The sequence below is a fragment of the Coenobita brevimanus genome, chromosome 21, assembly GCF_032717465.1.
Source record: "Coenobita brevimanus isolate Jiangsu-jjx chromosome 21, ASM3271746v2, whole genome shotgun sequence".
Lineage (NCBI taxonomy): Eukaryota > Metazoa > Arthropoda > Malacostraca > Decapoda > Coenobitidae > Coenobita > Coenobita brevimanus.
The window spans coordinates 16,080,852-16,106,213 of NC_136974.1; the positions used below are offsets into that span (position 1 = coordinate 16,080,852).

Consider the following 25,362-nt stretch of genomic DNA (forward strand, 5'->3'; position numbering starts at 1 on the left):
AGCGTTAGGAGGAACATACTGAGGTGGTTTGGCCATGTGGAGAGAATGGAGGGTGAAAGACTGAAGAGGAGAGTGTATGTGAGTGAGGTGGAGGGTGGGAGAGGGAGGGGGAGGCCGAAGATGTGATGAATGGATGGAGTGAAGAGGTATATGAGATAGGGGTGTGTGAGTTGGGAGCAGGGCAGTGAAATGGCGGGGTACAAGGCGACGTGAAGGCGATTTGTTTGTGGCCACCCCGTACGGGATTAAGGCTTCTGGCAATAGATACATAGATAGAATAATAATAATAATAATAATAATAATAATAATAATAATAATAATAATAATAATGGCAACCCGGTAATGATAACAAGAGGCGCGATCACAGAGATATTGGAAAAAAGGTTAGTCTAAGAAGAGAGGTGGGCATGGGAGTAAAGATCTCGTTACATGAAACTACTGTGACACCCACACTAGCGTAAAGAAGTGAAGCTTGCACTTTACTGGAAGGAAGCAAGTCAAGAGTGAGGTATGTGAGAAGAACGTGTGGAGTTACAAGGAAAGACAGACATACGAACAAGGAATATCGGCAGTGTTGTGGCGAAAAGTAAGAGAATTACCCTAGGATGGACTGGAGAATGGCTTAGGCTCGAATTCTTGTCGGATAAGGAGGCTCCTGAGCACCTCTTCCTTTGCTACCTATTTTTGGATATGGCTGGTTAATATCCTTTTGTTCATTATTTTTTTTTAACAGGGTATGACGATATTAAAAGAATTTAAGTAGCACAGAAGGGGACGGTAAAGTGCAGTACACAAAATAAATCACTTAGGAATAGGTCCCATGGAGCTTCCTTATCCGACGAGAATATGGGTCTGTGAGTCACGTGGAAGAAGACAGGAGAGGGAGGCCGATTATGAGGGGGAGGGCCAGAGTTGACAGGTATATGAGTGAGTGGTGTGGGATGGAGGAACTTATGTCTGATGGCAGGACACAAGGCGAGGTGGAGGATATTTGTTCGTGGCCACCTCCTCCGGGGTGAAGGTGTCTGATTATAAAGTAGACGCAGACAATGAACAGAAAACTTATGGAAACTAAAATGACAGCAATTATAAAAACTTCTCAAGGACCCTGGGTTTCCTGGGCGGTAATAAATGTAATTATAAAGGACGTATATAATTAGTAGGGCTGGCTAATTTATGAATGCCGTAATTGCCCTCTTGTTACATATTTAATCCATAATTTTTACTGACTAGCTGCACGCCACGGAAACTGGCAATATAATAGTATTGGTAGTACTGACATTATAATGATTTTTTACTGTACTGGGGCACGTAATAATAATAATAACAATAATAATAATAATAATAATAATTCTATTGCCATAGTGCAAGATACAAAAAAGTATAAACAGCAACTCACAAGGAAATACAACAATAATTTTTGTCTGTTCAATTCCACTAATGAAAAAAGTGTTATAAAAGTAACGATACCGGTAATAATCATAAATCAGAACAACAACTATGAATAATAATAACAGTAACATCCCTTCACTGTGTTTTTGTGCGTCTGTATAATGTGTACTTAAATGTCTGGTTTTGTTGCACAGCACGAACACTGGCATATGTACATATACACCGGTATATGTACACACACACACAAACACACACACATATATATATATATATATATATATATATATATATATATATATATATATATATATATGTATATATATATATATGTATATATATATATATATATATATATATATATATATATATATATATATATATATATATATATATATATATATATATATATATATATATATATATATGTATATATATATATATATATATATATATGTATATATATATATATATATCTATATATATATATCTATATATATATATATATCTATCTACCTATATATATATATATATCTATCTACCTATATATATATATATATATCTACTATATATATATATATATATATATATATATATATATATCTATCTATCTATCTATATATATATATATATATATATATATATATATATATATATATATATATATATATATATATATATATGTGTGTGTGTGTGTGTGTGTGTACGTAGAAAATGCATTCGCCTGTGCCCCGTTCAACCTAATTACCAACATGACCATTAAACGGTCACATAATATATAACTGGAACATTAGCTTCATTCACAAGCCTTTGCCACATTATCATATTCACGCTGAGTTCGCACAATTTACTCAGCACATAAAAACCACCAACACTCAGAGGAATAAATAACATGATATAGACAGAGGACAAAGACACAAAGACAGACAAATAGATCAACAGATAGAGAGATTACCAGTTGACTAACAGATTGATTGAGTGATTGATTACTCCAGGCTACGTATTGTTCCTTTGATTAACCCTCAGCTGAATTATATCGTTTGTCTGCTGGAAGAATAAAAAAGAAAAATCATTGTTATAATGTTAGAGAAATTTCACAAGGTTCTTCACGATCGATATTTTTACAAAGTGAAATCGTACTGGGCAGCAAAAACTAAATTCAAAATATGTCAGGGCATGATGAAGATTTTAAGGAATGGTGATGGTGTAATCGGAAGCAAAACAGGCCAGCAGTCCAGTGGTCCCGGGTTCGCCTCCTCAGCCGTTCATAAAACATTTGGTCAGGGCCTCTTTACCCGAGTCTGTCTGAATCTAGAACTGAAGAAGAAGCTTGAATTTGCAATGCGTGTTGCAGTCAGCGGCAATGTTTGTTGATGTTTTCCTCGCTAGTCACGCAAGGAGAGAGAGAGAGAGAGAGAGAGAGAGAGAGAGAGAGAGAGAGAGAGAGAGATGAGGATGTGAAGTAGAGGAAAAAAAAATGAAGAGAAATATTACAGCATCTGGTGCAATTACATGTAAAGTGTTATTACTATTCTCTACCTGTTTTAACCAGGCCTAAACTTGTCACTGAATCTTGAGCTTATTAATAGGACTAGAATAAGGTGCTAGTCACGAAGAAGTACTATGGAAGGGATGTAGACCAGAATTATTGTTAATTTTGACACTGCGCTTCGTGGAATAAGCTGCAATTTTAGGTTGACGGATTATTGGTGCACCACCATCACTAACAGCCACAACCACCACCATAACTGTCACCACCATCTCCAGTCAAAAATCACTCACACTCTCACCTTCACTACCACAATTACTGCCACCATCACCATCACCATCAGTATTAAGAGCATGTTCATCACTCTGTCATCATCACCACAACTACAACTACCATTACAACCACAAGCACTGGTACTACCACCGCCACCACCACCACTGCATCACCAGCAACACCGCTGCCACTAATATCGTTACCATCACACCCACAAACACCACCACCAATACCTTCACCAACAATACACTGTCATCATCATCATTATCACGGTCACTCATTCACTGCTACAATACGACCACCACAACTACCACTACCACCATCTTTTCTGTCACCACCACTATGATTACCACCACAGCCACACACTAATACCTACACCATCACTGCCACCACCACCACCACCACCACCATTATTCCTAATAGAAAGCAGATATTTTCTTCTAAAATGATTGTTGAGATGTACGGATGGACAAAGTACTGGTGCAAAAGATGAAATGGAGAACATTTGGGATGGGAAAAAATTCGGAGATCTTTACCCATTACTTCCTGCCACACTGTACTTACAAAACGTTTGTAGCTGGTAGATTACAACACTGAGTATAGAACTCGGAATCTTGTCTCATCCCAGAAGCATTTTTGGCCCTGTGCCTTTTTGATATCTTGATTTTGCATTTTCCATCTCTTCATCTTAATAACTTTTGAATAATTCTCTTCCTAGCTTATGATGTTTTTCTGGAAGCTAGCTACCAAATACACACTGGACATACTCCAGAACACTTTTAAGTGAATGACAATCGCCACCGCTATCACTGATGGAATGGGGCAAAATGAATCCGTGGAGCTTTACATATTCTGACACGAGACCTGAGTGCTACAGAATGTTCTTAGACTGTACCCGCATACTGTATAACGAATACTGCTCTAAATATGAAAATTTAACACCCCGGGAGTTAGTAAAGAGTTTTGGTAACAAGCTCATGTACGCAGTTTCGTTTTGGAGTTGGCTGATGAAAAAAGAAGAAAAAACAAAATCGATATATATATATATATATATATATATATATATATATATATATATATATATACATATAATTGGTTTCGCGACTCCTACGACAATTAATGGGGTGTTGCGAATGGCTTTGCATTTACTACAAACGGCGGAAGTGTTTTAGTCCGTAACTGAAAGCTGGGCTTCGTGAACGTTTTGGTGTGCGCATCCCAGTACTTATGTACGGGATGGAATTTTAACGTGTGCCATCCCCACATAGCATTCCTTACCTCGGTTACTGACAACTACTACTACAACAGCTACTGCTGCTACTGCTGCTGTTGCTGCTGCCGCTGCTGCTGCTCCTGCTGCTGTTGGTACTTCTATAGCAACTACTACTATTACTACTGCTACCACTACTACTACTATTGCTACTACTACTACTACTGCTACCACTACTTGATTATCAGTACCACTACTCTCTGCCAGAATCACGCACAGCACCACTATCAGCAGTATGCATAAGGTCTATAGGCAAGGAAATGTTTATTGATATGTAAAATATATATACGTTCAGAGTCAGCTGGAAATATATGAAATATATGTATTGCTGAGGCATACAGAGAGAGAGAGAGAGAGAGAGAGAGAGAGAGAGAGAGAGAGAGAGAGCATTTATGTGACCCTGCAGGCCATGAGAAGACAGGCCAATCACATTCTCTCTCTCTCTCTCAAGACTTCTAAACTTTCCCTGAATCACAGACTTATCTCTCTCCACCCCTCTCCCTCCCTCTGTTATTTCCTTTCCCTCACATACGAGTATCTCTATCTCTCAGAGTTATCTCTCTTCACAATTTTAGGACTCTCTCTCTCTCTCTCTCTCTCTCTCTCACTCTCACTCTCGCCTCCTCCATCAGTCCTGCCTCTTCGCCTTCATCTTTTTCGTCTCTCTCTCTCTCTCTCTCTTCCTCATTCCCTCCTTATTCTCTACCCTCCTTCCTTCCATTCTCTCCTTACTACTGTTCTAGCTTTCCTTTTCTTGCTCCTCTATTATACTTTTTTTTTCTTTTTGTACCTCTTCCCCATTCCTCCTACTTTCTCATTCTCTTCCCCCTCTCTCCTATCTCCATCTCCTCCTCCTCTTTCCCTCCCTATCGTCTCTCTCTTTTTCCTTTCTTCCTCCACTCTGTCCTTCTCTACCTCCTTTCTCTTCTTTCTTCTCTTTCTCCTGTCTCCTTTACCTCCACTCCTCACTCATTCACTCTCTCTCTCTCTCTCTCTCTCTCTCTCTCTCTCTCCCTCTCTCTGGTGCGCGCTCGCTCTTGGAGCGCGTTACATTCTCTTTCTCCTCTCTCTCCTCTCACCACTTCCTTCCCTTCCTCCTCCATCCCCTCTACTTCCTCTCTTCTTTTCCTACTCTCTTCTTCCCCCTCTCATTCTCCATTTCCCCATCCTCTGTCCTTCTCTTCCTTATCTACCTCTTCCCTCATTCCTTTTTAGGTCTCCCCTTCTCTGTCTCCCCTCCCCTTTTTCTTCCTTATTATCCTTCTCTCTCTTCCCACTTTTCTTCTTCCCTTCCCTCTGTAACTCCACTCTCTTTCCTTTCCTCCTCTCTCCCTCTCTTCCTTCAGTATTTCCAAGCTCCTTTTCCATCACTTCTCTACATTCTCTCTCCTTCTCTCCTTCCTTTCTCCTTCCCTTTTTCCTTCTCATCCTTCTCCCCCTTCCTTTTTTCTTCCCTTCTCCTCTCCCACTCCTCTGTATACATCTTCTCTCTCCCGTCCTTTACCCACTACCCAGTCTTCCCACTTTCCCCTCCCACATTACCTTTTTTCCCCTCCCACATTACCTTTTTTCCCCTCCCACATTACCTTTTTTCCCCTCCCACATTACCTTTTCCATCCCAGTACAACGTTTCCTCCTAAACCCTTCCCCTTGTACCGCCTATCCTTTCCTCTCTTCCCATCATCCTCATTCTTTCTACTCCTCCCTGTTTCTTGTAACCCAGAAATCCATTTACGTCCTTGGATGATAACCATGTAGCCAACAAACAGATACCTGGTGGTCAAGTGGGTCAAGAGCCTTCAATGGAAAATGACCTATAAAGAGTTTAAACCTATGGAATACTTGGCTTATTGCGCATGCAGATTCCGTCAGGAGTGAGCGGATGGTGATTCTTGTCTTAAGTGTCTGGACTGAGCAGCCTAGCCACGGGGCCCTACGCAATAAAGGCGTCAAGCTGTCATGACACTGACCCATTTCTCTCCTTCCTTCTCCAGAACTGGCCTACATTCACCAAACTTTCCACTCCTTAATTCCTCTTCCTCTTACTTCCTCCTTTCACTGATACTTCTTCCCCCCCCACCCTCTCTCTCTCTCTCTCTGGCTCCTCCAGTTCCTCATCTTCTTCCTATTCCTTTGTTTTACCTCTTCATGCTCCCATTCCCTTCCCCTTCATTCTCTTCTACCACATCTTTCCCATCTCTATCATTCTTTACCTTTCCTCTTCTCTTCTCTCCTTACCTCCATCTTTCCTAGTTTTCACTAACATTTCCCTCCCACATCATTCGTCCTCCCTATCCTATCCTGATCTTCCCTTCTCAAATATTTGTCTCCTTCTTCCTTACACCCTCTTCTCCCCTCCTTCTGGTCACCCACTGTCACCCCCCCCCTTCCTCTTTTTTCCCTCCTTGCTCCTTCCTTCGTCCACTTTCTAACCATTCACCCTTTCCACGTCAATTCTCCCTCTCTTCATTCCCTTTCCCCTTCCTTTTCCTTACTTCCTCCATCTTTCCGTATTTTACTCCTTCCCTTTCCGCTCCTGTTATTCTTCTCCTCTCTCTCTCTTCTTTCCCCTCCCTGCTTTGAACTCCCCCACTTAAACCCCTTCCACCTCCTTCCTCTTTCTAATTCTTTCCCTTTCCCATCGTCCCAATCCTCCTTATTTCGTCCCTTACCACCTCCCATATTTTTTCCCTTACTCTCCCTTCTTTCCCCTCCGCCTTACCATCTTTCTCCTACCAGTCTCCTCCTTCTCTCCCCTCTTTCCCCTTCTCCTCTATCCCCTCCCTCACGCTCGCCCCTCCCTCTAACCCCAAATCCCCCCTCTCTAACAACCTCTCCCATAATTGAGTCATTAGGCGAGTAACGAGCGACGAATGACGGCGTTAGAGAGGCGGCACCTGCATCCTCTCTCTCTCTCTCTCTCTCTCTCAAAGTATTCTTCCCCATCTCCCTCTCAATATTGCTCCTTCCACTTTCCAACCAGTACCTCCTTCCATTACTTCCCTTCCTCTTCCCCACTCCCTCTTTCTCTCCCTGCGTCGGTCTCCCTGTCTGTTTTTCTGTCTGTCTGTGTGCCTGCTTGTCTGTCTGCATATTGCATTTTCCCTTTCTTCCAATATCCCTCTCTCACACTTCCTCTCATTAGGAACTTATTATACTTTCCTCCCTTCCCTATCCATTCCAGTATTCCACCACCTTCCTTTCCTTTGTGGTCTCCCCCCCCCCTCTCTCTCTCTCTCAATATCCTTCCTTCCTTGCCTCCCCCTCCCTCACACCACCAGCACTGATACGAGTGTTAATAAACCACGTGCATCGCCGGGGTGGAGCAAATCAGCTGATTCACTTGTAAACAAAGCCACATGATGCAAGGTGTGTGTGTATGAGAGAGAGAGAGAGCGAGAGAGAGAGAGAGAGAGAATGAAACAAATTAAAAAATAGGGAGAGAATATAAACCCAAAAGGAATACAGGAAGAGCTGAGACCATGACATTCAAGAAGAGCGCGGAATGTTTATCCTACTTAAGTATTATGTGGTGGAAAATGAGATAAAAGGAGGAAAAGAAGAAATGAAAGACAAGAGGTGAAAGGACTGCAAGAGGATTCGGAAGTAGTTAAGAGGTAACTTAGAAAAGGTCAAATAATAAGGAAGGCAAGGAAATACAGAATAACAATAAAAGAAGGGAGTTTTAAAACAAGCAAGAGAGATGGAGGAAGGATGACTATTGAAACAGGAAGGAGAGACGAAGAATCTATCTTTCTATCTATATACCTAGGCTGCTTCCCCCATGGAAATGGAGGTAGCCAAGACAGGACGACACACTCCCCATTTACTCATCCATTCAAACACAGTCATTCGCATCTTAGCCCCAAAGGGGAGAAGGGACAGATCCTCACCGCACCACACCACACATGGGTAAACTGCGCAGTGCAATTAGTGATATCCGCAGAAGGGCCCGACAGCAGAGCTGGCTTACCCCTGCCACATCATAATAGACCCATCCCCTTACTCGCACCTGACCTGATTAGCTAATCAGACCAAATGCGGGAGAATATCCCCTCAGGGCTGAGTCATCATTTATTCATTCACAATTTCTCTCCATTTATTTCCGTCACGCACTGCCACTCTTCCTTGCTCAACAGACATCCCTCTCGCATCCAGCGCTCTCTTCACACTGTCCATCCATCCTATTCGTGGTCTCCCTCTCAGCCTTACACCTCTCACATCAGATCTAGTTATCTTTTTCACCAATCGCTCATTATCCATTCGCTCCATATGTCCAAACCATCGCAACACCCTCTGCTCAACTCTACCAGCCATCTCCCGAACAACTCCAGTTCTCCTTCGCACTTCATCATTTCGCACTCGATCCATACGCGTCACTCCACACATACTCCTCAGACACCTCATCTCCATTACATTCAAACTTTTCCTCTCTGCTACACCCATATTCCATGTTTCAGCCCCATATAACGCAGTCGGTACCACAACACCCTCATACAGCCTTCTCTTTACATCCATTCTAAGCGAACGACATCTAAACACTTTTTTCATTCCTCCCAGCACCTTTCTTCTGTATCTATTCTTCCATCCATAGCAATATGCGACCCTAAATATTTAAAACACTCCACCTCCTCAAGCAACTCACCATTCAAAACTATATTCATCCCCCTACCATCTATCAACCTCGTCCACTTCATCACTTTACTCTTATTCTCATTTACTTTCAATTTCCTCCTTTCACACACCCTTCCAAACTCCTCTACCAACTGTCTCAATCTCTCCTCTGAATCAGCCACCAGTGCAGTATCATCTGTAAACAGCAGCTGCTTAAGTTTCCACTCTCCACCATCGACATTCACCAGACTCAGACCTCCACCTAAAACACTTGCATTCACCTCTCTTACAACACCATCCATAAAAATATTAAACAACCAAGGCGACATCACACATCCCTGTCGCAGCCCCACTCTCACGGGAAACCAATCACTCACAGCATTTCCCACTCTTACACACGCTCTGCTATTTAGATAAAAACTTTTCACCCCTTTTAGTAACCTACCATCAAGTCCATAATATCTTAAAACAGTCCACAAATCCTCCTTATCAGTTCTGTCATATGCTTTCTCTATTTCATGAATGCCCAAAACACATCCATGCCTTTCGCTAAATCCTTTTCACACACTTGTCTCACAGCAAACACCTGATCCACGCATCCCCTCCCTCTCCTAAACCACACTGCTCATCACCAATTACTCCCTCTGTACCCTCTCTAACTCTCATAATTAACACTCTACCATACACTTTACCTACAACACTCAACAGACTTTACCCCTAAAGCTAGTACATTCATACTTATCACCCTTGCCTTTATACAACGGGACCACACAAGCACTTGCCCAGTCAATTGGCACCATACCTTTCACAAAGCACACATTCAACAATCTTACTAACCAGTCAACAATAGTCACTCCACTACCCATCAGGCATTCCACAGCACACCCATCCATACCTGCAGCTTTCCCTGTTTTCTTCTCCTTTACTGCCTTCTCCACTTCCTCCTTCGTGATCAAAGAATCATTCAACTCTCCCAACACATTTATTCCTTGCACCCTTCCATCTGCCACAATCTCAGCCACCCTTTCCTCCTCTACATTTAACAATCTTTCAAAATACTCTGCCCATCTCTTCCTTACTGCATCAATCTCAATTAACATCCTTCCATCCTCTGCTTTTATTCGCTCTTCCTTCCTCGACTCTCCCTTTCGCACCCTTTTCACCTCCTTCCAAAACATTTTCTTATTCTGTTGAAAATTCTCAGTCAGCCGCCTACCCCACCTCTCATCTGCTGCCACTTTAGCATCACGCACAGCTCTTCTCGCCCCATTCCTCCCTTCCTTATACCTCTCATATGACACCTCATCCTTCCTCTGCAGCCACACTTCATATGCACATCTCTTATCTGCCACAGCCATACTTACTTCCTCGCACCACCATTCACTTCCTTTTCTTACACCACCACCCACACATCTCACACCACACACCTCTTCTGCATGCCCAACCACAGCACTCTTAAGCAACTGCCATTCCTTCTCCACGGTGCCATTTTCCTGATCTTTCACTGCGTTCCACTCATCTTTCAATTTCTCCTGATGCTCTATCATTTTCTCTCTTTGATCCAACTCACTCACTTTCAAAACCTTCCTGCCACACCTAACCCTCCTAGCTCTCACCCATCTCTTACCTACTGTTAACTTTCCCTCCACCAGGTAGTGGTCAGACATACCTCCACCCTCCCCTCTCAGAACTCTCACATCAAACAATCTTCCTATTACATTCCTAGACACAACCACATAGTCCATCAAAGCTCTATCAACAACGCTTCCACCCTCCTGACTCACCCATGTATACTTATAAAAATAGAAGAAAAAAAAACACACAGGAAAGAAACAATACACAACATATGTGAACTCTGAAAGTTTCTAATTTATATACTGTAAGCCAACAACAAGCCGAGTACTGATGATTACCATAATAAGCAAACGGAATTCGTAGAAACTGCTATATAGTCTTATATTTTGACAACAGTACATGACACTTCAAGTTTTGACATAGTTATCGGAAAATCACGGCATACTATCTATTTACCCTTACTTTACAATATATATATATATATATATATATATATATATATATATATATATATATATATATATATATATATATATATATATATATATACCATCATCATCATAAGCTGTATGAGTGTCCCCTGCAAGACCGGGCTATCCCAACCGAAATGGGGACGATACAGCCAATGTATCTCTTCCAAGTGGCTTAAGCTGTCTGGTAGAGATTGTATGTAGGGTGAGAAGCGCTAGTGAGTGTGATTGTAGTGTTGGAGTGGCTTTGGAAATGTGTGTAGTCTGTGAACCAGGTGTAATCGTCCCGTGCAAGCCGACTGCTCGCAAGCATAGTTTATAGTGCAAGACACTAGTTCACTCATCGCACCCCTTATGTCCGCCAAATCAGTACATGGCCGGAAGAACGCTCTCAAAGTTTATTACCTTGGCAGGGCACTAACACTCGTTCTCCCATGTATGAAAAAGGACACTCTACCACTGTACCACAGAGGCTCCATATAAAATATATGAATTACCACGTTGAGTACACTGCTTCCCGTCCGATCAGCGAAGTTAAGCAACGTTGGGTCTGGTTAGTACTTGGATGGGTGACCGCCTGGGAACACCAGATGCTGTTGGCATAACGTTCTCCCTACGTGTCAAGTGGGGTTGGTGGAGGATTAGTGCCCCTCCCTGTAAAACAATTAATTCTAAGCCTTGGCCACCCCGTTTGGGATACATGGCGTCTGGCAATGAATATATATATATATAAGGATGCTAGGCATACCGCCCTCCGCCTGTCGGCTCATAGTTGCGATGCTCATAAGTCCCTACCCGGAGGTTTCCTTCTTTATTAAATTTTGAAAATGCCCAGTTCTGTCCTATATTGAGGACGCTGGATGCAAATGGGAAATATATATATATATATATATCTATATATATATATATATATATATATATAGATATATATATATATATTGTAAGAGTAAATAGATATTATGCCGTGAATTTCCGATAACTATGTCAAAACTTGAAGTGTCATATACTGTTGTCAAAATATAAGAATATATAGCAGTATCTATGACTTCCGTTTGCTTGTTATGGTAATCATCAGTATTGGTCCTTGCCTTGTGTTGCCTTACAGTAAATGAATCAAAAGCTTTCCTAGTTCACGTATGTTGTGTATTATTTATTTTCTGTATTTTTCTTTCTGTTCTTCTCTCCTTCCTGTTTCAATATACATGTATACTGCATATCTATCTATCTATCTATCTATCTATCTATCTATATATATATATATATATATATATATATATATATATATATATATATATATATATCGTGACCCTCATAAAGAAATTGCCTAAGTCATTTTTTCTACTTTTCGGGAAATCGAAAAAAAAAGTCTCATTTTCTTAATTTTCAATTATTTTTCTACTTTTCGGGGAATCGAAAAAAAAAAAAAAAAAAAAAAAGCTGTCTCATTTTCTTAATTTTCAATGACTTAGGCAGAAACCTGAGGCCCATTTTAAACCACTCACACCATAGACCTGGCAAAGGCAGGTAGCAATAGGTGCGCCACGTGATGAAGAATTGATTTAGGTAAAAAAAAATAATAAAATAACAGAAACTGCCGAAAAATGACTTAAGCAGTTTCTTTGTGAGGGTGACATATATATATATATATATATATATATATATATATATATATATGGAGAAATAGAAGAAGGGGAGAAAGGGAAGAAGGAGTGGTTGCAAGGAGAGTGGAAAGGTTACAAGAGGTTGAGAAAAAGGCAGAATATAAGAGAGAAGTAGAGGAACGATTGGGTAAATATGAACTGGAGCAGATGGGGGACGTGGAAGGTGTGTGCAAGATATTCACAGAAGAAATATGTGTAGCTTGTGATGTGGTGTGTGCGGTGAAGAGAAGACGGAAGGAGGTGCAAGGAACAGCATGGTGGAATGAAGAGGTGAGAGGCTGTGGCACAAAAGAAGAAAGCATATAATGAATGGATGAGAAATAGGGGCGTGAAAGAAGCTGAGAGGGGGAAGAAAGAGTTATATGTAGAAAGGACGAGAAAGGTGAAAAGATTAGTAAGAGAGAGTAAGAAGAGAGTGGATGAGGAATTTGGAAGGAATTTGAGTACTGCAAGAAAATGTTCTGGAAAGAGGTGAAGAGAATAAGACAGGGTGGCAGTGAAGTTAGTAGGGGAGTGAAAGATAAAAATGGTAGATTACTAGTGGAGAAGGGAGAAAAAGTGAGCAGATGGAGAGAACACTTTAAGGAATTGTTGAACATAGAGAAAGGAGGTAATGAGAGTATAAGTGGCTGGGGAATGGCTGGAAGAAGGAGGGAGGTGAGAAGACAGGAAGAAATCAGTAGGACAGAAGTTGTGGAAGCATTGACGAAAGTCAAACTGGGGAAAGCCCCAGGAATTGGTAGAGTGTGTGGTCAAATACTGTAGCATGGGGGGAGAGCTAGTAATAGAATGGATGTGGAAGATGTGCAGATTGGCCTGGGAGGAAGGTAGAGTTCCAGAGGAATGGAAGTCAAGTATAATTACTCCCTTGTACAAAGGAAAAGGGGAAAAAGAAGTGTGTGGTATCATAGGGGCATTTGTCTTCTTAGTGTAAGAGGAAAAATGTATGGTAGGATACTTATTGACAGAGTTAGGGAAATAACAGAGAAATTCGTTGGAGAAGAACAGGGAGGCTTTAGGAAGGGAATAGGTTGTGTAGATCAGATATTCATTCTTAGATCTTTAGTGGAAAAGTTTCTAGAGAAGGGAAAGAAGTTGCATGTGGCCTTCATGGATTTGGAGAAAGCATATGACAGGGTGGATAGACAAGGATTGTGGAAAGTATGAAGAATATATGGAGTAGATGGGAAGTTGCTGAATGCCATGAAGAGTATGTATGATGGTGCTAAGGCTGCAATGCGTGTGGATGGTGAACTGAGTGAATTATTCTCTTTGAAAGTTGGGTTGAAACAGGGATGTGTCATGTCTCCATGGTTGTTCAATCTGTACATGGATGGGGTAAGAAAAGAGATACAAGGTAGGGCAGTGGATGTTGGAGTGGCCCTAGTGAGAGAGGGTAGTGTTTGGAAACCCTCTGTACTGTTGATTGCAGATCATACTGTGTTGTTAAGTGAAGACGAAGGGGAGCTGCAAGGCTTGGTGAATGAGTTTGGGAAAGTGTGTAAGAAACGGAATCTAAAGGTGAATGTAGGGAAGAGTGAAGCTATGGTCTTTGAGAGAGGTGAAGTCAGTGAATGTACAGTGAGGTTGGATGGTGTGGAAATGGAAAATGTGAGTAAGTTTAAGTGCTTGTGGAGTGTGATGAGTAAGGATGGAAGTTTGGAGGGTGAAGTGCTTGAAAGGGTGCAACAAGGAAGAACGGTTGCTGGTTCCTTGAAAGCAGTGATAAGAAACAGGGAAGTGAGCATGGAAGTGAAAAAGTTACTACATAAGAGTATTGTGATACCATCTCTAACGTATGGAAGTGAAGCTTGGACGTTGTTGGAAGGACACAAGTTAAGAGTGAGAGCAGTGGAAATGAGTTTTTTAAGAGGATCCTGTGGAGTCACATGGAGAGACAGGCTGACAAATGAGGATATAAAGGATGTGGATGTGATAGGCAGCGTTAGGAGGAACACACTGAGGTGGTTTGGCCATGTGGAGAGGATGAAGGGTGAGAGACTGACGAGGAGACTGTATGTGAGTGAGGTGGAGGGGGGAGAGGGAGGGGAAGGCCGAGGATGAGATGGAGGGATGGAGTGGAGAGGTATATGACAGAGGGGTGTGTGAGTTGGGAGCAGGGCAGTGAAATGGCGAGGGACAGGGCGACATGGAGGCGATTTGTTTGTGGCCGTCCCGTATGGGATTAATGCGTCTTTTTTTTTTTATGTGAGGAAGAAGGAACCAAAGGCAATGAGCCCGCAATACTGTTCCCTCCAAGAGAAAAACAAAATACAAGAGAGAGCCAAATTCAAGATCCATTCATTTCGAGATGCCTGGACACACTGCGTTTGAAAGACTGGAGATCATAGGAAGCAGGAAATACAGACAGAGGGAGACAGTTCCAGAGCTGACCTGTTGCATAAATGAAGGACTGGGAGTAACGGTTGACTCTTGCATTAGAGAGCTGGACAGAAAAGGGGTGAGAGTTTGGTGCTAGACGGGTGCTACGCGCCCGTCGTAGAAGTGGAGGAATGCATGCAGACAGTTCAGAGGAACAGTGACCATTGAAGTAGCGATAGAAAAGAGATAAAGATGCAACACTGCGGCGAAGAGACAGAGGTTGAAGGGAGTCAGTAAGAGGGGGAGAGTTAATGAGATGAAAAGCCTTTGACTCCACCCTATTGAGAAGAGCTGTATATGGGGAGCCCCCCCATACATGAGAGTTGTACTCCACACAGGGGCGGATAAAACCCTTGTATAGAGTCAACAAATGTGCAGGGGTAAAGAAGGAACAGGGTCGGCTTAGCACACCCAATCGCTTGGAAGCAGATTTTACAAGAGATGTAATATGATCTTTCCAAGACAAGTCCCGAGCAAATGAAACCCCAAGCATGTTCAACGATGATGCAGGATTAAGTTGAGTATTATTAAACATTAGTGGGTATACCTGTGGAAGATTTTGTCGAGTTGATAGGTGCAAAAACTGAGTCTTTGATGCATTAAAAACAACCACATTATTTTTACCCCAGTCAGAGATACGAGCCAAGTCAGACATTAGGTGTGCCATAGCCTCATCCTTTGTCTGTTGAAGTAACTGCTGAGATGGACGTTGTGGGAATTGAATGGAAAGGTGAAGGGCGGAGTCATCAGCGTATGAGTGGATAGGGTTAGATGTACAGCTTAGAAGGTCATTGATGAATAAAAGGAAGAGAGTTGGTGACAGGACAGAGCCCTGAGGAACACCACTGTTAATAAATCTAGGAGAAGAACGATAGCCGTCTACAACAGCGGCTATAGAACGACCAGAAAGGAAACTAGAGATGAAGGCACAGATAGAAGGATAGAAACCGTATGAGGGCAGTTTGGAAATTAAAGATTAATGCCAGACTCGATCGAAAGCCTTTGAGATGTCAAGTGCAATGGCAAAGCTTTCGCCAAAGTCCCGAAAGGAGGATGACCAGGAGTCTGAAAGGTAGGTGAGAAGATCGCCTGTGGAGCGTCCCTGACGGAACCCATACTGACGATCAGAAAGAAGGTTGTGATAGGAAAGATGCTTTAAAATTTTTCTATTAAGAATCGACTCGAAAACTTTTGAGATACAGGACGTTAAAGCAATTGGACGATAGTTAGAGGGTTGGGAATGGTCACCCTTCTTTGGAACTGGCTGAATGAAAGCAAACTTCCAGCAAGAAGGAAAGGTACAATTTGACAGACAAAGGCGAAAGAGTTTGCCTAGGCAGGGAGTAAGCACAGAAGCACAGTTCTTGAGAACAACAGGAGGGACTCCATCAGGCCCATATGCCTTATTAGTACTGAGGCCAGTAATAGCAGAAAATACATCAGCTGAAGACATTTTAATGTTAGCCAAGAGAAAGTCAGAGGGGGGAAGAGAGGGAGGAACAGCACCGGAATCGTCTAAGGTGGAGCTGGAGGAGAAAGTCTGAGCGAAGAGATCTGCTTTATCAGTAGAAGAAATAGCTACAGAGCCATCAGAGTAGAAAAGAGGAGGGAAGGATGATGAGGTAAAGTTGTTAGAAAGGTTTTCGGCAAGGTGCCAGAAGGAGCGGGAAGAGTTCGAGTTAGAGAGTTGAGAGCATTTTGTACGGCAATATATATATATATATATATATATATATATATATATATATATATATATATATATATATATATATATATATATATATATATATATATATATAATATAGATAGATAGATAGATAGATAGCAATAATTTCACAAAACTAAATACCGTAAATTTCAGCCTATCGCCTAAGAAGGTTCACGAATTGTTACCTCTAACAGCAAGCCAACATGCAAACACAGAAACAAAACTACAGCCCCGCACCCCCCGAAGGAAGTGGAATCACACTAGCCGCTAGCCGATACAGACGTATCTAGCGCTGCTCGAATATGAACTTGACTTTGACCTACTTTCACCAATTTCGAACTCGCAGGAGATTTTCATCCCTACAACACACCTGTAAAATTTTATGATGATTTCTTGAGCTGTTGCGAAGTTATCATGCTAACAGATACTCAGACAGACTGACAGACAAATTGAAAACAATACTGTATCAGCTTCGTTATCGTGGCTGGTAACGAGGAAACAAATGAGAAACCGATATTAGGAGTGGAAGAGAAGCAGATGGATATGAGTTCCTTGAGATATCAGCTGAGTAATATTAAGCAGTGGAGGGTCCTTTTGGGAATAAATTAATGAGCGAAGGAAAGGAGGGAAGACTGAAGGTTGAAGGAAAGAAGGTAGAAGGAAGGAAGGTAGAATGATGGAAGGAAGACAGAAAGGAAGCAAGAAAGAAAGGACCAAGTGACGGAGCTGGAGATGGGGAAAGGAGGGAGGGAGGGGCTGCATGTACTAGCAGATACACATGGGTTCCTCCAGAGACCAGGTGATTAGTGGTAAATAAAGACTGATGGGGATGGGTGGGAAGGTAGGATGGGTGGAAGGTGTGAAAGAGTGATGAAGGAAGAAAGGAAAGAATAAAGAATGGAAGAGAAGAAGGAAGAGATGTTGACCGGGAAAGAAAGGGCGAAGGAAGAAAAAAGAAAGATAAGAAGATATAAGGAAGGAGAGAAGAAAGAACGAAAAGAAGAAAGGTAAGGTGAGGGAAGGAAAGTAAGGAGATATGGAGAGATCGGAGTGAATGAAAGCAGCTGTAAGGAAGGAAGGCAGGAAGGACGGAAGGAAGGAAGATGAGAAACGAAGGAAGGGAAGAAAGAAGAAATGGCTGAAGACAAATACAAAAGCAGTAGACAGGAAGAGAGGAAAGTAGAGAGATAAAGAGTGAGTGAAGGGATGGAGAGAAAACAGGAAAAACGCTAAAAGGAAGGAGGGAAGGAAGAAGACAAAGATAGACAGAAGAGAAAGATGGGAGGGAGAGGGAGTTGGAGGAGAGCTGGATGAAAGGAAGGAAATTGGAGGAAAATGTGGGACGAATCACGGAACAAGGAGGGAAAAAAGAAGGAAGGAAGGAAGGAAGATAGGTAGTTAGGTAGACAGGCTGGGAAAAGAATAAGTATATAAGTACTGTAGGTTGGCAGGCACGGTGAAAGGAGGGAGTGAGAAAATTAGAGATATATATTAAGAATGAGTGAATATTTGAAGTGGAGGTACGGAAAGGGTTGAAAGGAATGAAGACTGGGTGAACTGAGAGACAGAGGACTGCAGAAGATAAGGAAGAGAAGAAGGAAGGCAGGTATGTAGGTAAGAAGGACAAACACCAGGGAAACAGGAGTAAATGAAGGAAAGGATAAGTGGAAGGACAAGAGCTGGAAGGCGTGAAGGAAGGAAGAATATGAGGGAAGGAGGGAAAAAATTAACGGGCTTAGAGGCACCCGCACATGTGTTCCCTGAGTGGAGCAGACCAGCTAATTTCGAGTAAAAGAGAGATACACAGACCATACAGACCTTAAGACCCTTTGTAAGTAATCCGGTCTTGATGTTACATGAAGCAGACAAGACTTGCTTTCTATAACAAAATATTTATGTACTGTAAGTATATCTATATTTGACTATATCTACTTACAGACAGAGACATAAAGGTAGATAGATGGATAGGTAGGCAGATAGACAGATAAAGATAAATAAATAGATGGATAAATAGATATATAGGCAGATAATAAAGATAAATAGAAAGATGGGTAGATAAGCAGATAGACAGATAAAGATAAACAGATAGGTGGGTTGATAGACAGGTAGATAGATAGATAAAGATTAATATGAAGATGGATAGAAAGACAGATAAAAATTAAGAGACAGCTGGATAGATAGACAGATAGACAGATGGTCAGATACCCAGGGTGATCCACAAACAGCGCTCAATAAGAACTCACGTGATGGTATCTTCTGTGTTGTGGGAATGGGTCAGTCTGCTGGTGTGGGCGTAGAGGTTGCGGTGGGAGTAGGGAATGACTAAATGATGCAGGGCAGACACTGATAATGCTGAGTATCCCGTTCATGCATCTCAAGAAAAATCGCACGCCGGAGTGGACGAGAAGCATTATCTGTGTGTGTGTGTGTGTGTGTGTGTGTGTGTGTGTGTGTGTGTGTGTGTGTGTGTGTGTGTGTGTCATGAGGGGGGAGAGGAGGAAAATACCATGGATCAGATGGAGGGATGGGGGTGAAAATCCTGATGTTAGAGGACAGAATGACATTAAGGTGAGAATATCTATATCAATATATATCTGTCTATATGTACATCTATCTATCTATATCACACACACACACACACACACACACACACACTCAGAGTAAGAGAGAGAGAGAGAGAGAGAGAGAGAGAGAGAGAGAGAGAGAGAGAGAGAGAGAGAGAGAGAGAGAGAGAGAGATCGTAAAGAATGTAGGGCCAATAAAGGAAAGGGAATAACGAGCGACATAAAATAGAGAATGGGAAGGAAGGAGAGGGAAAGAGATAAATGGAGGCAGTAAATTAATGGAAGGATATGAGAGAATGCAATGGTAAAAAGAATGAAAAATGAAGCAAGGCAGGCATGAATGAATAAGTGAATATGGTAAGAAATGAAGATTGCATAAGGAAATGGAAGATAATTCAGGCAAGTAAAACAGAATACATTAGAGGAAAGATGAAAGGAAATAGGAAAAGGAAGGGACAGGAAAGAATGCAGCAGAAGAAGAATGAAAAGGAAGACAGGAAGAGGAAACGAAGTGAAGACAAGAGAAAGGGGGGAATGCCAAAAGAGAAAGGATGGAATGAAGGAATAAAGGAATGACGAAAGGAAGGAAGGGAAGAAGGATGAAAATAAAAAGAAGACACAGAGGAGAGAAATAAGAAAGAAAACAAGTATAGATGGGAGAAGGAAATGAAGCCAAGAAGGAAGAGAGAAAAGAAGAAAGACAATGTCAGAAAGGAAAATGAAGCAAAATATGAAAGGGAAAAGAAAGAAGGATGGAAATAAAGATATGGTAAGAAGGAAAAAATGAGAGAGAGCAGACATGAAAATATATTAAGAAAGAACTGAAAGAAGTTATACAAAAAATGAAACTACGGAATTTGAGCACGTACTGAGAAAATGAAAATCGTACAAGCAGTAACTTAAATTGGAAGGGCAGACAAAGAAATTTGGGGAGCAGACACGATGGAATTCAGGATGGAAGGCAGGAAGGAAGGAAAGCAGCTGGCACGAAACAAACATGGAAAGAAGGAAGGAAGGCAAAGTGGCACAAAGGATGGGAGGAAAGAAGAAGAGCGAATTGGCAGAAGGATGGAAGAAGGCAAGAATTCAGGAAGGAATAAACGGTGGAAAGAAGGAAGGAAGGAAGGAGGTATGTGAAGAGGAAAGGAAGGGAGGAAGGAAGGAGGTATGTGAAGAGGAAAGGAAGAGAGGAAGGAAGGAGGTATGTGAAGAGGAGAAGAAGGGAGGAAGGAAGGAGGTATGTGAAGAGGAGAAGAAGGGAGGAAGGAAGGAGGTATGTGAAGAGGAAAGGAAGGGAGGAAGGAAGGAGGTATGTGAAGAGGAGAAGAAGGGAGGAAGGAAGGAGGTATGTGAAGAGGAAAGGAAGAGAGGAAGGAAGGAGGTATGTGAAAAGGAGAAGAAGGGAGGAAGGAAGGAGGTATGTGAAGAGGAGAAGAAGGGAGGAAGGAAAGAGATATGTGAAGAGGAAAGGAAGAGAGGAAGGAAAGAGGTATGTGAAGAGGAAAGGAAGGGAGGAAGGAAGGAGGTATGTGAAGAGGAAAGGAAGGAAGGAAGCCAAACTGGTCGGAAGGAGTCGGAAGGAAGGAAGGAAGGAGTGAATGAAAGAAGAAAGCAAGCAAGCATGAACAAGTAGGGAAGGAAGAAAGGATGATAAGGTGGCACGAATGAATGAATGAATGAATGAATTAAGGAAAGAAGGAAGGCATAAAGGAAGGAAGGAAGGAATGTTAGCTGGCAGGGAGGTGCTATATCAGGAACTTATGCAGGAAGCAGATCAGGCAGGATAGAAGAAGACAAATTCAGAAGAGTAAGAAGGATGCCGGAATTGCAGGATGGCAAGAATTGAGAAGCTCAGGAAAACAGACAGGGAAACAGGTACAGTATGAAGGTAGGAATTCAGGAGGCAAAGCAGGCACAAAGGAAGGCGGGAATGCAAAAGCCCAGATAAGTAGAGAAAGGATGGAAGGAATTTGGGAGCTCAGTCAGGCAGGAAAGCACTGAGGTAGGGATTCAGGATTTAAGAAATGAACAAAGGAAGTCAGAGATTCCAAAGATCATGCAGACAGGGATGTAGACTGCCAGACAGGAAGGCAGGAATTTAGGATGTACGCAAAGCAGGGAGGCAGGTCAAAGGGGCTCAGACAGAGCGGCAGGTTGATTAGGAGGAAGGTAAGATGAGCGGCAGGTTGATTAGGAGGAAGGTAAGATGAGGATAGCCAGGTAGGATTATGAACTGGATTCAGAGCAGACACAAAGAAGGGCGGGCTCAAAAGCTCAGAAAGCAGATGGGTTGTGACGCAAGAATTTAGGATGCATGTGAGGTACAAAGGAATGCAGTCAGATTGGAAAGGAAAAATTCTGAAACAAAAGGCAGGCAGGAAGGAACGCCGGCAATAAAGAATTCAGTTTACATAGCTAGGCTGATAGGTAGGCAGGAATTCAGAATTTTAGTTAGGCAAGAGATAATTCAGATCAGGGAGGTAGACTGGTTTAGGAGGCAGGAGGGAAGGCAGTAGACCATAAGCCACGTCAGGCAGGAAAACAAGAGTTCGGAAACTCAGACAGGCAGGAAGGCATGTGGTTGGGTAGGCAGGAAACAGAAAGTGTTGCAAATTTGGTGGAAGGCAAGCAGACAAGCACGAATTCGGCGGACCAGGAATGATGCAGACCAGTAGGACTAGGTCAAGTTATTTTGAATATAAGCCAGGTCGTCTAGCAAGAAAGCAGGAATTCAAGAGGTAATTCAGGAAGGAAGGCAAGAATTCAGAAACTCATACAGGTGAGGAGACAAGTAAGAACGTTGGCTACAAGACTGCAAGCAGGTAGGTAGGCAACTAGGTAGGGATTTATGACTTAAGGCAGACAGGAAGGGAGACAGATTCAGAGGCTCAGACAGCTGGAATTCAGGAGGAATGTGAGACAGGAAAGGAGGCAAGCAGATAGAAAGGCATGCAGGCAGGAACGATGGCATGCGAGCAAGGCTTCAGCTCACAGTCAGTCTGATGGATAAGTAGGGAGGAGGAAAGGATTTTAGGATATGCGGCAGGGAAGACAAGAATTCAGAGGTTCAGGCCGGTAGGAAAGTAGGCAGGATTTTATACGGTTTGTCAAGTAGGGAGGCAAACACTGAGATGATCAAGGAGGCAGGTAAGAAGGAAGACAGGAATTCATGAGGTTACCAAGGCAGGAGTGTAGGTATGCCAGAATGAAGGCTGGCACGAATACAGCAATGCACGAAGGTAGGAATTCAGGACAGATAAGCAAGTAGGTAAGTAGGCAGACAGGGATTCAGGACGTCAGTGAGGCAGGCAGGGAGGGAGGCAGGAAGGAAGGCAGGACAGTGTGGAATAATATGGTTGGGTGGTTGCAGTGCTTGGTAAGGGGAGAGAACCTGAAGTGACAGTAATGCCGGAAGAGAGAGAGAGAGAGAGAGAGAGAGAGAGAGAGAGAGAGAGAGAGAGAATTTGTCAACAGGAAGTCATTCTTCATCGTTTCTGTGTTCTATTTTTTAACCCGTCCTTCATTTTTTTCCTCTACATTCCTCTTATTTGACTTTCCCTTCTCTTTTATTGTCCTCCATTCTTTTTCCGTTTTTCCTTTCTTTTCCCATCGTTTTCCATCACAGTTCTCTTTCCTTTTCTTCTCCTCGCCTTCTCTCTTCCACTCTACATTCACTCACGTCTACTACTCGTCTTCCTCCTTCTCATCATGATCTCCCTTCTGGTCCCTTCCCTTCCCATCTTTCTATTTCTTTCTTCTATTCCCATTAGCAGAATAACACCTATTCTCTGTAATTCTTGCTACCGTCAAACAACTTCACTCATAAGCGTTCTCGAGTAGGTTACTGATATTATTAGGAACATTCTGATACAATTATTTCGGTAAGATAGTGCCGTTTTCTTCTTAGTCATGATTCCGTAGTAAGCTCACAGTAATGACCTCTCGTATTAAAAGGGATTATTTATTTTCTCTTTTACTGTCCTAATTTCTCCTTATTCTTCCGTTTCCATCTCTTCTTCCTCTGTTATTTAATTTTCTTTTGTTCCTCTTCCTGTCCTAAATCTAATCCCTGCGCCCTCATCTAATTCTCTCTCTCTCTCTCTCCCTCTCTCTCTCTCCCTCCCTTCCTCCCTCCCTCCCTCTCTCTCTCTCTCTCTCTCTGACACAAATGGCGAATTAAACCTCATCTTCCATTCATCTTGCTCACCCTCTTCTCCATCTCTCACCTCCTCCTCCATCTCCTCCTCTCCCCTCCTTATCCTCTCCCTCAACCCTCCTCTTCCTCCCCTAAGCTCCTTAATGCCTCCCTCCATTTCGCTTTGGTTCCTCTACCTCCTTTCCTCCCTCATGCAAATGTCCCCCCCCCCCTCTCTCTCTAATCATTTTCTTCCCCTGTCTCCTCGCATAACTTACACATTTTCTCCAAACTTAGTACACACACACACACACACACACACACACACACACACACACACACACACACACACACACACACACATCCCTGGCAGCTGCCGTGTTTAGTAATGAATGCTATGCAAATTGCGAGTGAGCGTATGTAAATTGTAAGTGCTCTCGTAAAAAACATTGAAAAATTCACAGGTACACGTATACATAAACTCTAATATTTCACATGCACTTACAGTTATAATGCTACCCAAGTATTCCCTGCAGGTCATAAAAGGTAATGAACTATACCCCATATGGTCGCGCCTTCTCTGGTAAAGTATTTCAGGTAACGTCTCATGGTTATATTCGACTAAGATTGAGTCACTGATACTGTCGCTGTCAGGACAACTCTAGTATTCCATTCCAGTCAACGCCAGATCAAACCTAGCTGAGCGTGAATGATTAGGAGGCAGCGTGTTAATACTGTCACCATGATCCGTCTCGTGGTGGAGACGTCTGTGTAATTGTGTTCCAGTTACCCCAGGGCGGTTTTATTCAGCTTAGAGTAGGTCACAGGAGCCTGAATTTTAGTTGGTAGGATTTCCCTCAGCTACATCAAATGAGGTGTTAGCCTGAACAAAATACTGAGGTGCATCCGTAGCAGCGAAACAATAATAATATTCCTTTAGCTCGTTTGCTATTTGGTCCGCAACCAGATGAGTAAAATCGTTTAATGTTGGCCTGAATATAGAGGCATCCATAGCAACGGAAGAATTAATCAAGAAAGCTTTCAGAAACATGATTGCTTTTATTCTCTCAGGTGAGCAAAACTGTCTGGGGTCTCTTCGTATCACCGTAGCCTCTTTGGACACTGTCAATATTCTCCAGCCGAATGAACTCGTCTGGGGTTAGTAGGAATAATGTATAAACTTCTCAGCTGTATACCAGAGAGATACATTATGATGGCACATAACTTATTCCTGTAGTGGGTAAACCTGACCAGAATGAAATCGTCTGACTGGCCGGAACGCAATACAAGCTTCGTACTGAATATCGCGGGTAAACGGCTCATCTCTTTCGTAGTCTATTCTTGCTGTCCATAGACGACTTGACTCAGACTTTCCGAACTAAAGGGGTTAGATATTGCCCTCCAAAGCCACTTCAGTACAAAAGTACTGAAGTACTGTAGTAAGTTCTGGTAATGTAAGCGTTGAAAGGCAGATGAGTTGGAGTGGGGGAGAGGACGGCTTAATATCTTTAATTTGTCTTTTTTCTTTATTCTGCTGTCTCCATACGATATTACTTAACTCAGGAGAGTCTCATTGAAATGAAGGGATCTGATATAGCCCTCACTATCCCCATACACTTCCACGGTACTCTCGTGACGACTATAACTATAACTATAACTATAACTATATAACTATATAACTATATATATATATATATATATATATATATATATATATATATATATATATATATATATAACTATATATATAACTATATATATATATATATATATATATATATATATATATATATATATATATATATATATATATATAAACCGTATATGTTATC

The 25,362-nt window shown here is 42.1% G+C and overlaps 1 protein-coding gene and 1 pseudogene across 1 annotated transcript in view; one reads left to right on the plus strand and one right to left on the minus strand.

Moving 5' to 3' along the window:
• jus (EB domain-containing julius seizure protein) overlaps positions 1 to 25,362 on the minus strand; it is a 690,978-nt gene that overhangs the window by 472,250 nt on the left and 193,366 nt on the right. The gene's annotated exons all lie outside the window — the stretch shown is intronic.
• Positions 11,575 to 11,672, plus strand: LOC145392334 (5S ribosomal RNA; annotated as a pseudogene).